This window comes from Nannospalax galili, unplaced genomic scaffold (genome assembly GCF_000622305.1).
Source record: "Nannospalax galili isolate Female #2095 unplaced genomic scaffold, S.galili_v1.0 scaffold930, whole genome shotgun sequence".
In the NCBI taxonomy this organism is placed as follows: Eukaryota; Metazoa; Chordata; class Mammalia; order Rodentia; family Spalacidae; genus Nannospalax; species Nannospalax galili.
The window spans coordinates 1,343,733-1,356,456 of NW_008329328.1; the positions used below are offsets into that span (position 1 = coordinate 1,343,733).

At 40.4% G+C, this 12,724-nt stretch overlaps 1 long non-coding RNA gene across 1 annotated transcript in view; it reads left to right on the forward strand.

Moving 5' to 3' along the window:
- LOC115070992 overlaps positions 1-6,259 on the forward strand; it is a 14,084-nt gene extending 7,825 nt beyond the window's left edge. Inside the window, exon 2 of the long non-coding RNA XR_003850097.1 lies at positions 3,793-6,259. This is a non-coding gene — a long non-coding RNA (uncharacterized LOC115070992). The remainder of the gene's footprint in view (positions 1-3,792) is intronic.
- Positions 6,260-12,724: the final 6,465 nt, after the last annotated feature.

The window sequence follows — 12,724 nt, forward strand, 5'->3', positions numbered from 1 at the left end:
GCTATAATCTGATGCAAGGAGAACAGAGGCTGAGTAACGCCACAGGACACCAAGAAGTCTGCAAGAACAAAGCCATATAGTTAAATTGGAGGCAGAGTGCACACAAGAAAAGCTAACAAGAAAGCCATCTTTCTTCAAACCAGTAAAGTTCAGCACTGAGTTCCAATTCCCTGTCTATCCATTCATCCATCGATCCTAACACTGAGAATACCTACTAAATGTCCCAGGAAAATGATTTTAGTTATTCAAAGAACAAATGAAAGAAGCATCTCCTGGCACAAAGAGTTCCCAGAAAAGCAGGAATATTCATCAGAGTAAACTTTACTAAAAAGCATCAAGAACAGAAGCAGGTGCCTTATGTCCTCATTCATGAAAACTGAAGAAGTTGATGGCATAGAGGTAGGGGGTAGACAATAGATGTCACCAGACACAAAGAAAGGGAGGGGCAGTGACACGGTGGATAACAGACACCAAAACAAGGGGAGTACTTCTAATGCCACACAGCTCAATAAGAAAACTATTCAGCAATTACACATTCCAGATAGAGCAGACTTTGAAGTACAAATGAAGAGTTTAGAGCACAAATTGTATATGTCCGTTTTAAAAATTAAAGGCTGGAAAAATGGCTCAGTAGTTAGAGCACTTGTTGCTCAAGCAGGGGGAGCAGAGTGCAAAACCCAGCACCTACTTAACAAGCTAGGTGTGGTCCTGTACACAGCTAAAATCCCAACACCAAGAGGGGCAGAGACAAGAGGTTTGCCAGGGCTCACCAGCAGTAGACCACTAAGCTAAAAAACACAAGCTCCAAGTTCAGTAAGAGGCCCTGCCTCAGAGGAAGATGGTGAAGAGTGGTAAAGGACACCTAACAGTGTTTTGGCATCTGCACTCACAGGCACACATACCTGCACATATACACATATACCTCACACAAATACATATACACGCTGATATACACATAAACATTCACAAATCCAAAAATTAAAGTAGAATAAAATGCAACCAGGGCTGAGAATCATTAACTTGCTTAAAAGTTCTAGGTCAGAGTGAATGAGAGAACATATCAATCAATACTCCTGTGGCACAGGCAGGTTTATTACTTAAGTGCTCTTGTGTTTATGTATGTACATTTTCATCAGATTAATACTCTTTTAGCTGGTTTATATAGGTACCATTGATAGAATAAAAGGCACTATGTTTTGTTCTTATGGTTTACTTTCTTTAATCTCATCCATGAAGCAATTTAGATCTCATCCTTGGGTATGAATTATAGCAATACTGAAAAAGTCAAGAAATTATTACATTAATTAAATGATGGGTTTAATAGGCAAGAAAATTTATCTTCAGATGCTTAACATCACCCACTGATGGCTGCAGCTTTGAAAGTTTAAATCATCTATTTATTTATTTATTTATTATTTTTTGAGCCAGGGTTCTGGTATGTCACCCAAGCTGATTCAATCTCCCTGCCTCCACATCCCAACTGTTGGGATTATAGATGGGCATGCATGATCACACACAGCCCAGGGATATTTTAACCTTTTTTATCCTAGTTACTCCCAGAAAAACTTAACAGGAATTTCCATAAGGCTACATGATTCTGGGAATTGGTGACATATTAGACTATGAGTCAGTTAACCCCGTCTCTAGGGAAACTAGTCCAGAAAAGTTCATGTGAGCATACCTGAGAGGCTTTCTTGTCATACCTCAGTGTTACAAGAAAAGAGAAATTTGACTAAAGGTCTCAAAGATGCAGGAAAATTGATAGACAGCATTTGAACTAGTTAGTGTATGAGAAAACTGTAGTAGACACTTGTCTGCTACAGAATCTAAAACCAGATAAGAAAAGTGTTCCAGCTATGCTTCAGCAAGACTCAGCAGCAAAGTGCTTTGCTGGCGTGTCAAAGGCCCTGGCTCAATCCCCAGCATGTGTACATGTCCATGCATGAGCGTGCACACACATACACAGAAACTCTAGTTATTTTGAATTAAACTTTTTGGAAATTCCTAGAAAATCATCACTACATTTGAAATGGATGAAATCTATTTTGCATCTGAAGTGCCTAGACAGATGCAAATCTGTGGAGCATGTGTTTGCATTATAGGGCATATGGTGAATAACTTTTTTGGTTGTAGCATTTTCCAAATTTTGTTTATTATTCTTCTTTATTTTTTATGTGTTTGAATGTATTGCCTGCATGTGTATAAGTGCACCCATGTCATGCAATATCTGTGGAGGTCAGAAGAAGGCATTGGAGCCTCTGAATCTGGAGTTATGGCTAGTCATTAGCCACCAGGTGGGTGTTGGGATTCTAACATAGGTCCTCTGCAAGATCAGTCAGTGCTCTTAACCTTTGAGCCATCTCTCCAGCTCCTGCTTACAGCATTAATTGACTTTCCCTTTTGGAAGGAACTTAGATACAAAACTTAAGCAGTTTTTTATTTTGGATTCAGAGAAACTTGGATTCAGAGCCCCTTCTGTCACTTATCAGCCTGAGCTAGTCATCTAACATAGATGACTTTTAGTTGTATGTTTTACAAAATAAAATAATATTACTCAATTTAACAGACCTGTTGAAAGTAGAGACATTTTACAAGGTCTTTGTCACCTAGCAATTGCACAGCAAAAACAAACGTTATGAACTAGGGATCCAACAAGTAAATAAGCTGGATGGCAACAGCCATAGCAAGGCAAGCCTCTAAGTGGCAGAGTCTATAGTTGATCTTCCTGCCTGGCCTGGCTGTAATGTGTCACAACTCAGTCTTGAACCTAACAAAGGGTAATTTGTCCCCAGCCTCAGCCAACTTTGCTCAGTCCAGGTAACTTGACTTTCACCCAAACTTCCTTAATTATAGTCCAGTTCCCTTTCTGAACAAACTGTCCATTAAGATCCACTCATTTCATTGGGGCTCAGATGTTCTCCTAATTATGTGCAGAGCCCTCTCCTATGCCAATGACCAGAATCAATCCAACAATACAAATCAAGCCAAACCAAAGAAAGAAATCTAACAAAACTACCTGCACTGGGCATGGAGGCACACACCTCTACTCCCAGAACTTGATAGGAGGATGAGTTTAACTACCGCTTGAGCCCAGCCAGCCTGCACAGCAAGACCTTGTCACAAAGCAAAGCAAAACAAAGCAAAGCAAAACAAAACATTACCTGAAACTCTGCTCTTATGATGCCTGCTATCCAGAAATCAGACCGAATGCTGGCAGAATTAGCTTGAGGTAGCATTCCCCCCTGGGGAGTAGGCTGTTCAGTGCTACATACATTCCATGCTGAGCAAGACCTGAGGAGAAGGCAAGTGAGTTATTTGCAGACAAACGCAAGTGTAGGTATAGTAGAAATTGCTACGTCACAGCTCCACATGTCTGTACCCTGATTTCTCCAAATCCCATAATCTCTGAAGGTTCCAACCAGTAGATGATGACCGTACCTGTGAGCAAGTCTTTAAAACATTCATCCGTAGTCATGAAAGTAGCTAAACATATCCATAATTATTCCTATAGTTCTGAAAAACCCCTTCCTAACTAAGAGTGAAGTCAGCCACCCCAGACTGCCCCTAATTTTGTGGGACAATGTTTGACCAACTATTATTTGTACTTAATTTCACCCTTTTCTGATTGAACAATTTGGTAACACTAGTAAAAAGTACTTGTTGGTATATCTGGCTTGCTGTCTTAGTGTATTTTGTGCTGCTGTAACAGAAAATGCCAATAACTATTTATTTATAAGCAGAAACATTTCTTACAATTCTAGTGACTGGAATTATTTATTTATTTATTTGCAGAAACTTCTAGTTCTGATGACTGGGAACCCCTAAAGCCAAGGAGCCCTGCATCTGTCTGGTGAGGAAAGCCCTTCTTGCTGAGTCATTCCATAACAGAAAACAGGACAAGAGACTATGAGAGGAAGGATGGGAAGAGAGACCCTGAAGTTGTCTTCTGCAGGAACCCTTTCCCTGGATAAGCAGCCTCCTTGCTCAGTAAAGGCATTAATCCATTGACGGGGCGAGGGACCCCCTCATGACCTCATCACCTCTTAAAAATCACACTGTTAACACCATTGCATTGGGGATTAAATTTCCAGAACATGTATTTAAGGGGATAGCTTCAAACCATGGCATCTTAATCTTGTCCCCAAATTCATGACCTTCTCGCATGCAAATACGCTCATTCTACCCAGTAGCCCTAAAGTCTTAACTTATTCCAGCACTAACTCAAAAGTCCAAAGTTCAGAGTTTTATCTGAATAAAATATGGGTGAAATTCATGGCCTGATCCATGCTGAGGCAAATTCCTCTCTAGCTAGGAGCCTGTGAATTAACAAATTACGTGCTTCCAAAATATAGTGCTAAGACAGACACAGGATTGATGTCCCTACTTTAAAAGGGAGAAATAAGAAGAAAGGAATAACTGATTCAAGGAAATTTCCAAAACAGAAAACATTAAAGTTGGAGAATAATATCCTCTACCTCAGTGTAATGCCTCCTGGATCACTGAGGGTCCCCAAAGTCCCATGGCTGGGCTTGGCTCAGACCATACAGCAACTCTCACAGGTTGGGGTCCCATGCCTGCAGGTCTCAGGTTAGCACTGCACCATGGTAGCTCTACAGTTAGGAGACCTTGAGAGTAGTCACACTTTCGTGGCTCCATTAGGCACCACCCTAGGTAGGGCCACTCTGTGGTGATTCTGCCTCTGCAACAAGTCTACTGTGTCCTGAGGCTGTCTGGAACATTTTTTAAAATCTAGGTAGAGAAAGCCATGCCCCCACAGTTCTTCCATTCTGAGTACATACAGAGTCAGCACCACATGAGCACTGCCAAAGCTGGCCAAGAGCTGTGACAAAATGCACCTGTGCCCACTTTAGTGCTTTCAGACTCTCTCAACAGCTCAGGACATGAATGCTGATTTCCTGAAGGAATCTCTCTAAAGCCTTGCTGTTGAGAGGTCCTAACTGCACTCAGAGCCTTCTGAATGCCTTGGGGATTATTCTACCACTGTCTTGATGAGTAAAGCCTGACTCCCTTTTACCCATATTAATCTATTTGACAAAAGGCCAAGTGATAGGAAAAAGAATTATGCCCTTGGTTGTGGGGCATTCTTTAAGGTGAGGTTGACAGAACGTTTTCAAACATTTAGATAGTAAATGTTTGAAGCTTGCCAGTCATGTGATCTCTTTCACAACCATTCAGTTCTCTCATTGAGCAGCATGAAAGCAGTCACCACCAGCGATGACATGGAGATGAATCAGCATAGCTGTGTACTGAGGAAGCCTTATTTCTCCAGGTGGCTACCTGCCCAAAATGACAAAGACATCAAAATACCCCCTGAAGGTCTAGAGCTTAACTATCCCCAAAGGCCCATGTTCTAAAAGCTCAATCACTAGCTTGCGGTGCTGCGGAAAGGTGAGGTTTAGTGGGAGGAAGTAAAGTCATTGAAGTACACCTTGAGGAGGTACTGGAACCTCCATTGTCTCACTGCTCCACACCATAAGGTAAACTGACCACACGCTTCCACTGTAATTTGCTACTCAAGTCAGAAAACAATGGGATCAAATGACTGTGGAATACAATCTCCAAAACCATGAGCCAAAGTAAGCCTTTGTACCCACAATTGTCATCTCAGGTATTTTGTCACAGTGACAGAACAGTCACAGCCAATCTAAAAATGTTTAAAGACTTAATAAAGTAGACAAGGGCACATTCAGCAAACAAACAGAAATCCTAAAGCAACTGCCAAATGCAAATTCTGTAACTGAAAACTATGCTTCCTGGGATCAAATATCCATTAGCTAGGCTTCATACAGACTAGGGATTGCATAAGAAAATAGTCTTATGTTGAAATTTAATCCTCACAAACATAGCATTCAATGGTGGGTTCTCTGTGACCTAATTGCCCATGAGGACTTGTGCCCTAACTAAAGGAGCCCTGTCTCTGTCTACATTGCAAAGACAAACAGAAGAAAGCCCTCATCAGATACCAAGTCTGCTGGAAATTTAACCTTGGATTTCTTACACTCCAGGATTGTGAAAAATAAGTGTCTGTTGTTTATAAATTATAGTCTGAGGCATTTTTATAGTATAGTAGCCCAAACAGACTGAGACATCTTCCAGTCTGAAGAACAAGAGAAAAATATTGTTAACAAACATAGCCTTGGTGAGAATGTAAAGTGTTTTGACGTATGTCTAATAAGAACACCAAAAGGAGAAGAGAAAGAAACAAGAAGTATTGACAGAAGAATAAAATTTCTCAGAATTTGGTTTTTGTTTTATTTTGAAACACGGTAACTCAAGCTAGCCTCAAACTTGCTCTGTAGTCAAGGATGACCTTGAAATCCTGATCTTCCTGCCTCTACCTCCAAAGTGCTGAGATACAGCCTGGTAGGTTTACACAGTGCTGAGGATCAAACCCAGGCTTTGGTGCATGCTAGACAAGTACTCTACAAACTGAACACATCCCCAGCTCCTAGATTTAGGTTTGTTTTTTTTTAAGTCAACTTATAACTGCAAATAAATAAATATATTTATAAACAATAAATAAAGTAAGTAATGTTGTAAATTTCTTCCATTTTACATGGAGCTCTGCAATATTGATTTAAATGTCCATGGAGTATGACTCAAAAAATGGGAAAATGTATTGACGATGTTTACAATATTAAATTAAATGGAAAGAAAACCGGAAAGGTGAAACTGAGGAACAAAGCACACATGTGGCAAATATTGGACCCATATTGGTACTCTTGAGTCAACCATACCAACAACTACCTAAAAAGCTAATGGACTAAACCCCAAATGAAGGCATATTTCCAGACTGAATTAGAAAAGATCAAACTCATGTTATCTCTAGAGGATGCAATTTAAATACAAAGAATAAAGATATACGATGCAAATTTTAAGTCTAAGAAAGCCATACAGCTACATTCATATCAAAGTAGACTTAAATGTAGTTGTCAACCAAAGGAGACATTTCATAATGAAATAATTAATGAAAAAGCTGTAATCCTGAATGAGTCTGGCTCTTATGTTAGAACTTCAATATGTACAAAATAAAAATGAACAAGACTAAGGGAAGAAACACACAAACCCACAATAATAAATGGACACTTCAACTCTTTCAGCAACTGACAGAAAAAAGAAAAAAATGAGCTTGACCAAAATCTACCAAATGACTAATGTCCCTATTGCTTTTTCTCTTTAAGGTGCAATCCAGTGCAACGCAATGCAGTTATGGGGATTGGAAAAACAAATAACCAGTCCACCATTTCCAATATGAAATTTTATAAAATGCTAAGTTCTCTTTCCAAACTTGCTTTTCTAAGAATCTGGAGTTGCTGACTCAGCTCACTCCATATATGGAAAGTGTTATGGACCCATGGGTCCCCCAGATTCTTATATCAAACTCCTATCCCACAGCATTTTTAAATGTATTTGTAGACAGTGTTTAAATAGATGATGGAGTTAAAAAGGAAGCCTTTGTGGTGGGACACTAACCCAACAGGACTGAATCATAAGAACACAAAGACACTGAGATATGTACACATAGAAAAAGGCCACATGAGGATATAGTCAGACGGTGACCTGCTATAAACCAGGAAGAGGGGTATGGGAAGAAATGGAACCTGTTCCTCTTTATTCTGAAGTGACTCAACATTGCATGGCCTTCCACCAGCCACTGCACCTCCACATTCTAACCCTATGACCGACATACATGACATGAAGCATGGTGTCGCATCTCACCTGGGCAAATAGGATGCTGCCTCCCCTCCCTCAGCTGCTTTCCTCTCACCGAGTATGACACCAAAACAAATCATTATTTGACAGAAATAGATAAAGAAGCAGGGTCATTTGACAAAACGTGTCTCAGTTTGGTTGCTCTAATACTGTAGGTCAAATTAGAATATTTGAATATGGTCTGGAAGACCCTGTGTTGAACATTACTTTAAAGGACTTTGGATTTTTTGGTTTATGAGTCCCCTCTTCACTTGTGGAAAGCTTTTTTCTCTGTTTCTTTATTAATATTTTTATTATTTTTTAATTTTATATGTATGAGAGTATTACCTACATGTATGTAAGTGCACCCATGATATGCAATGCCTGTGGATGTCAGAAAAGGGCCTCGTATCCCCGGGAAGTGGAGTTACAGATGATTGTTAGCTGTCATGTGTGTACTGGGAACTGAACCCCTGTCCTCTGCAAGAGCAATCAGTGCTCTTAAACTGCTGAACCATTGCTCCAGTCCCAGAGTTTATTTTTAATAAAATTTGTCACTTATTGCTTTCTGCTGTGTCTGAGATTTTTCAGCTTTTTAAGTTTTTAATTGGCAGAGAAAAGGAACGAGATCAAGACTCCTAGACTGTAACATCTCAGGTTACTGAGAGTCAAGAGGGAAGATACTCAAAATTTTAGAGAACCTGCTGTACGTAATGCAACAGTCATCTATCTCATGAATGTGGAGGCTGTGCCAGAGAGCAAACGGTGACTAAACTCACCACCCCCAATACAGAACTGACCTAGACCAAGCTTCTCAACATTACAGTACTTAAAAACATGAAGTGATTTGGGTGTCAAGTTAATAAGAGGTGGACTTGTGATGGGTAATATTGATTGCTAATATGACGGGGTTTAGAATCAGTTAGGAGGCGAGTGGCTGGGCATGCCTTCTAGGGATTTTGTGTATTAGGTTAGCTTCTGGGCATGCCTGTGAAGGACTATCTAAATTAGGTTAATTGAGGTGGGAAACCCTGTACTGAATTAGAAAGGGGAAATGACTGAGCACTACTCCAGAGCAGGACTTCTCAGTCTTTTTCTACTTGCAACCCCTTCTCCTCCAAGAAATTTTTATACAACCCTGGATAATAAGTGTTGTGGTTTGAGTGGAAAATGTCCCCGGTAGGCTCATACCTCTAAACACTTAGTCTCTAGTTGATGGCTCTGTTTTTGGAAGGTTGTGGAACTTGTAGAGTCTTACTAGAGGAAATGAGTCATTGGGAATAGGCCTTATGGCTTCATAGCCTGGTCCCACTCCCTATCTGCTGTTTCCTAGCTGCAGGTGCAGTGTGACACACTGTCTCATGTTCCTGCCACAAAGCCTTCCCCAACATGATGGACTGCTTCTTTCTTAAAATGTAAGCCAAAACAAATCCTTCTTTAAGTTGCTTCTTGCCAGCTATTTGGTCACAATAATAAAACAGACAAATGAAATAGGTATGTAAATCAAGCACTTACTAATAAGTCATAAGATATTTATTTCAAAAACAATTATTTTGTATATATATGATTTTTCACATTTATTGAAGATGAAAGAAAAATTTCATAATAAGACAGATGTGTTTGCTTAATTTTAATAAAGAATTAAATGTTCACTGAATATTTAAGACAGCAGAACATGGACCATCTCCAGTGTTTTTCAGAGTAGATTGATAATTTTATTTTTATCATAAAACAATTTTTTTATTAGAACATCATTTTTCAAAAAAACAAAATGGAAGAATGTTTATAATCATTCAGAAATTGTTGGAAATTCTTTCCTAATTCTAAACCAAAATTCATTGAACAATTTGTGTGTGTGTGTGTGTTACTGAAAATTGAACCAGGGCCTCACACATGCTAGGCAAGCATTCTACCACTGAACTATGTCCCCAGCCCCATCAAACGATTTTTTTAAAAAAGAAACTCAAGTCAATAACTCAAATTGCAACTTTTGAAATTAAGCATTGTAACACAATTCAATCTGAAGATATACTAGTTTGACACTTACATGCTGAGAAATAATGGAAGGAAGTAGTAAAGCCCTTTGTTTTCACTAAGCCTGTTTCTATGAGGGCAGAGCTTTGTATAGTAAAAGCACTGTAGTTCATAACCTAAAGTAGTCCCAGCTCTACACCTAGGTGTTCCAGGCAGTGCACTGGTGTTGTACAGCATAATGATATGTGCAGTACTAAGTTCACATGTGTTCAGAACCAAAGCTGCACTGAAGTCATGCAATGCAACACAGACAAGTGCTGCCAGAAACTCCTGATTCATCGCATGCTCTTTTAATATTCATTTTGGTTAATGGGTGTTCAGAAACCTTTTACTTTTGCCAAGTTTTTCACAACCCCCACTTCAATCAATAGTCTACACTTGAGGACCTTTGATAAGCATTATAAAATGTAACTTGAATTGTCCACAGAAAACAGGGTTGGAAGGAACAGAGTGTTTATCCACTGATCTCTTTCTCCCATTGGTCAATGGTTGCCTCACAGAGAGCATGATCTTGTCTCAGTCCTTTCATCTCCCCTTCTGATGTACAGCCTGATGGAATATTTAAGGAAAATATGGATTTTAATCCTTGTTTTCTCTCTCTGTCAGCAAGGTTCAGCTGACAAGTTTGTGGTCAGAATGCTGACACAGCTGGCTAGAACCACTTGCCTTGAGTCCTGATGAGACTTCCTGAATTCTGTTTGTCTCAGACAGAGACTTCTGCAACAACTTTCAGACAGCATGTTTTTGTTTTCTAAATTTATAATAATTTGCCTGGTTTTAAGACTTTACTGATAGCCAATCAATATGTGAGTTTCTTTCTCACTTGAAACTGATGTCTAAGGTATAAAAGATATGTGTTACTTCCTTTTGGGGTCCAGATTTTGAAGCTTGAGACTGCTGCACCAGGCTGCAGCCTAAGTAAAATACCTGCTTCCTGCATACCCGTGGTGTCCTGCCTGATGCTTCCTAAAATAATTCTGGTGCACTGGGCTCAGAAGACAGAGGTAGAGATGGATTTTTGCCTCCCTTGTCTCTGGGGCTTAACTTCCCTGGAACACTGGAGGAAGAGAGAAAGGACTCACTTGGAATCTCACAGACGCTGCCCCTCCCCACCCCAGCCACCCTCCCCGCCCCCCAGCACAATGGAACCCAAGGGAGACAGGAACCAGAAGCAGGGATATGGAGCCTCACCACCAAATCAACAGTTTGGCCCCAGATGGTGGCACTGCTTAGGAAGGTTGTAGAACCTTTAGGAGATGGGGCTTTGGTAGACAGAGTGAGTTACTAGGGGCAGACTTTGAGGTATTGTAGCCTAACCTTCTTCCTCTTTTCTCTCTGCTTCTGACTACAGATGCAATTGGACCAGCCAGCTTCCTGCTCCTACCATCAGTGCCAGGCCTTCCCAACCATGAATGAATCTGTAAGCCAGCATAAACCTTTCCTTCCTTAAATTCCCTTTTGTCAGTTATTTTGTCACAAAAATGAGAAAAGTAACTAATATAGAAAATTGATATCAACTGGGCGTGGTGGCGCACACCTTTAAACCCAGTACTTGAGAGGCAGAGGCAGGTGAATCTTTGTGAGTTTGAGGCCAGCCTGGTCTACATAGCGAGTTCTAGGCCAACTGGGGTTACAGGGAGATCCTGTCTCCAAAAGACCCCCCCAAAAAATTGATATCAAGAGTGGAGTTGCTGCTTTGATAAACTTGACCAAGTGTCCTCAGGCCTCAGGAAGTGGCTTGCAGGAGGAATATGGAAGAGTTTAGAACTTTGGGCTAGAAAAGCTCTGGAATGTTATCACAGAGCTTACTAATTTGTTTTGATGGGAATTTGGAAGACAAGCAGGATTAGAACAATGTAGATGTGGAGGCCTGGCTCATGAGGTTTCAGAGGAAACACGGATTCTACCGGGAACTAGGTCATTCAGGTTACATAACTATGTTTAGAAGAAGCAAAGAGTCTGGCCTCCCTCTTCTTATGTTCTGAGAAATGGAGTGAGGCTGAATTTAAAAGTAGTGGACTATTGTATTTGGTAGAGGAAATTTCAAAGCAGGATTGCTTTCAGGCTGTAGTATGGTTATTACTACCACACTTACCCTCATATTCAGTGAAAACATCACAAGTGAACCAGAAAGGTTCAAGGAAAAGAGGTCAAACAAGTTTGAAGTTGCACCCAAGGCTTGTGCAAAAAAAGAAAAATAAATTTTAAAAAATTTTCAGTTGTTGAAGAAACCTCCCATTTTGCTCCAAGACAATAGGAAAGTTGCCCTGGGAGCAAAACCCCACCCATCAAAGGCTACAACTTGTGAAAATGAAAATTCATTTAAAAGGAGAGAGCTTAAACTCAGAATCTCAAAGAGGTCCTCTGCTCCTGAAAAGCAACTATCTAAGGAAGTGTTTCCCCATGGTATGTACACAGAACTGCTGAAACTGTGGTCAAAGGGGAACAGGCTCCATTCTGAGGTGGTGGCAGTGTCATCCGTGTGGTATTAGTTTCACAGGCATGAAAGATACAAGATTGAGGGGGGTCATGGAGTCTTCCTCCACATTTTCTGAGGCAAGACATTATATGGCAGAGTCAGAGTCCCTCCAAGGAGGCCCTGAGAAGCCATTTTGTGAACTGTGAAGATGAAGCCTAAGTTGAAATGGAGACTCCAGGACATTAGAAATGCCAGGACTGTGTGACATTCACTAAGGAAAGCTCCTGGCATGAATAGAGATGGTCCAACAGAGAGACTATGTCTATTGCAAATGGCAGAGCTGGAAATGCAGGGCTACCCAAGCCCTTGGAGCCTAGACAATTCCATTCTTAGCCCCAAATGCCCAACATGGAGCTGTAGGATTTGATATTTTCCCTGCTGGGTTTTGGTTTTGCTTTGGTCTGATCTTTCCTAGCTATTCCTTGATTCTTCCCTTTTGGAATGGTAATAACTGTGCCACTGAATACTGAAAATTATTTGTGTGTATTTTTAATTTTA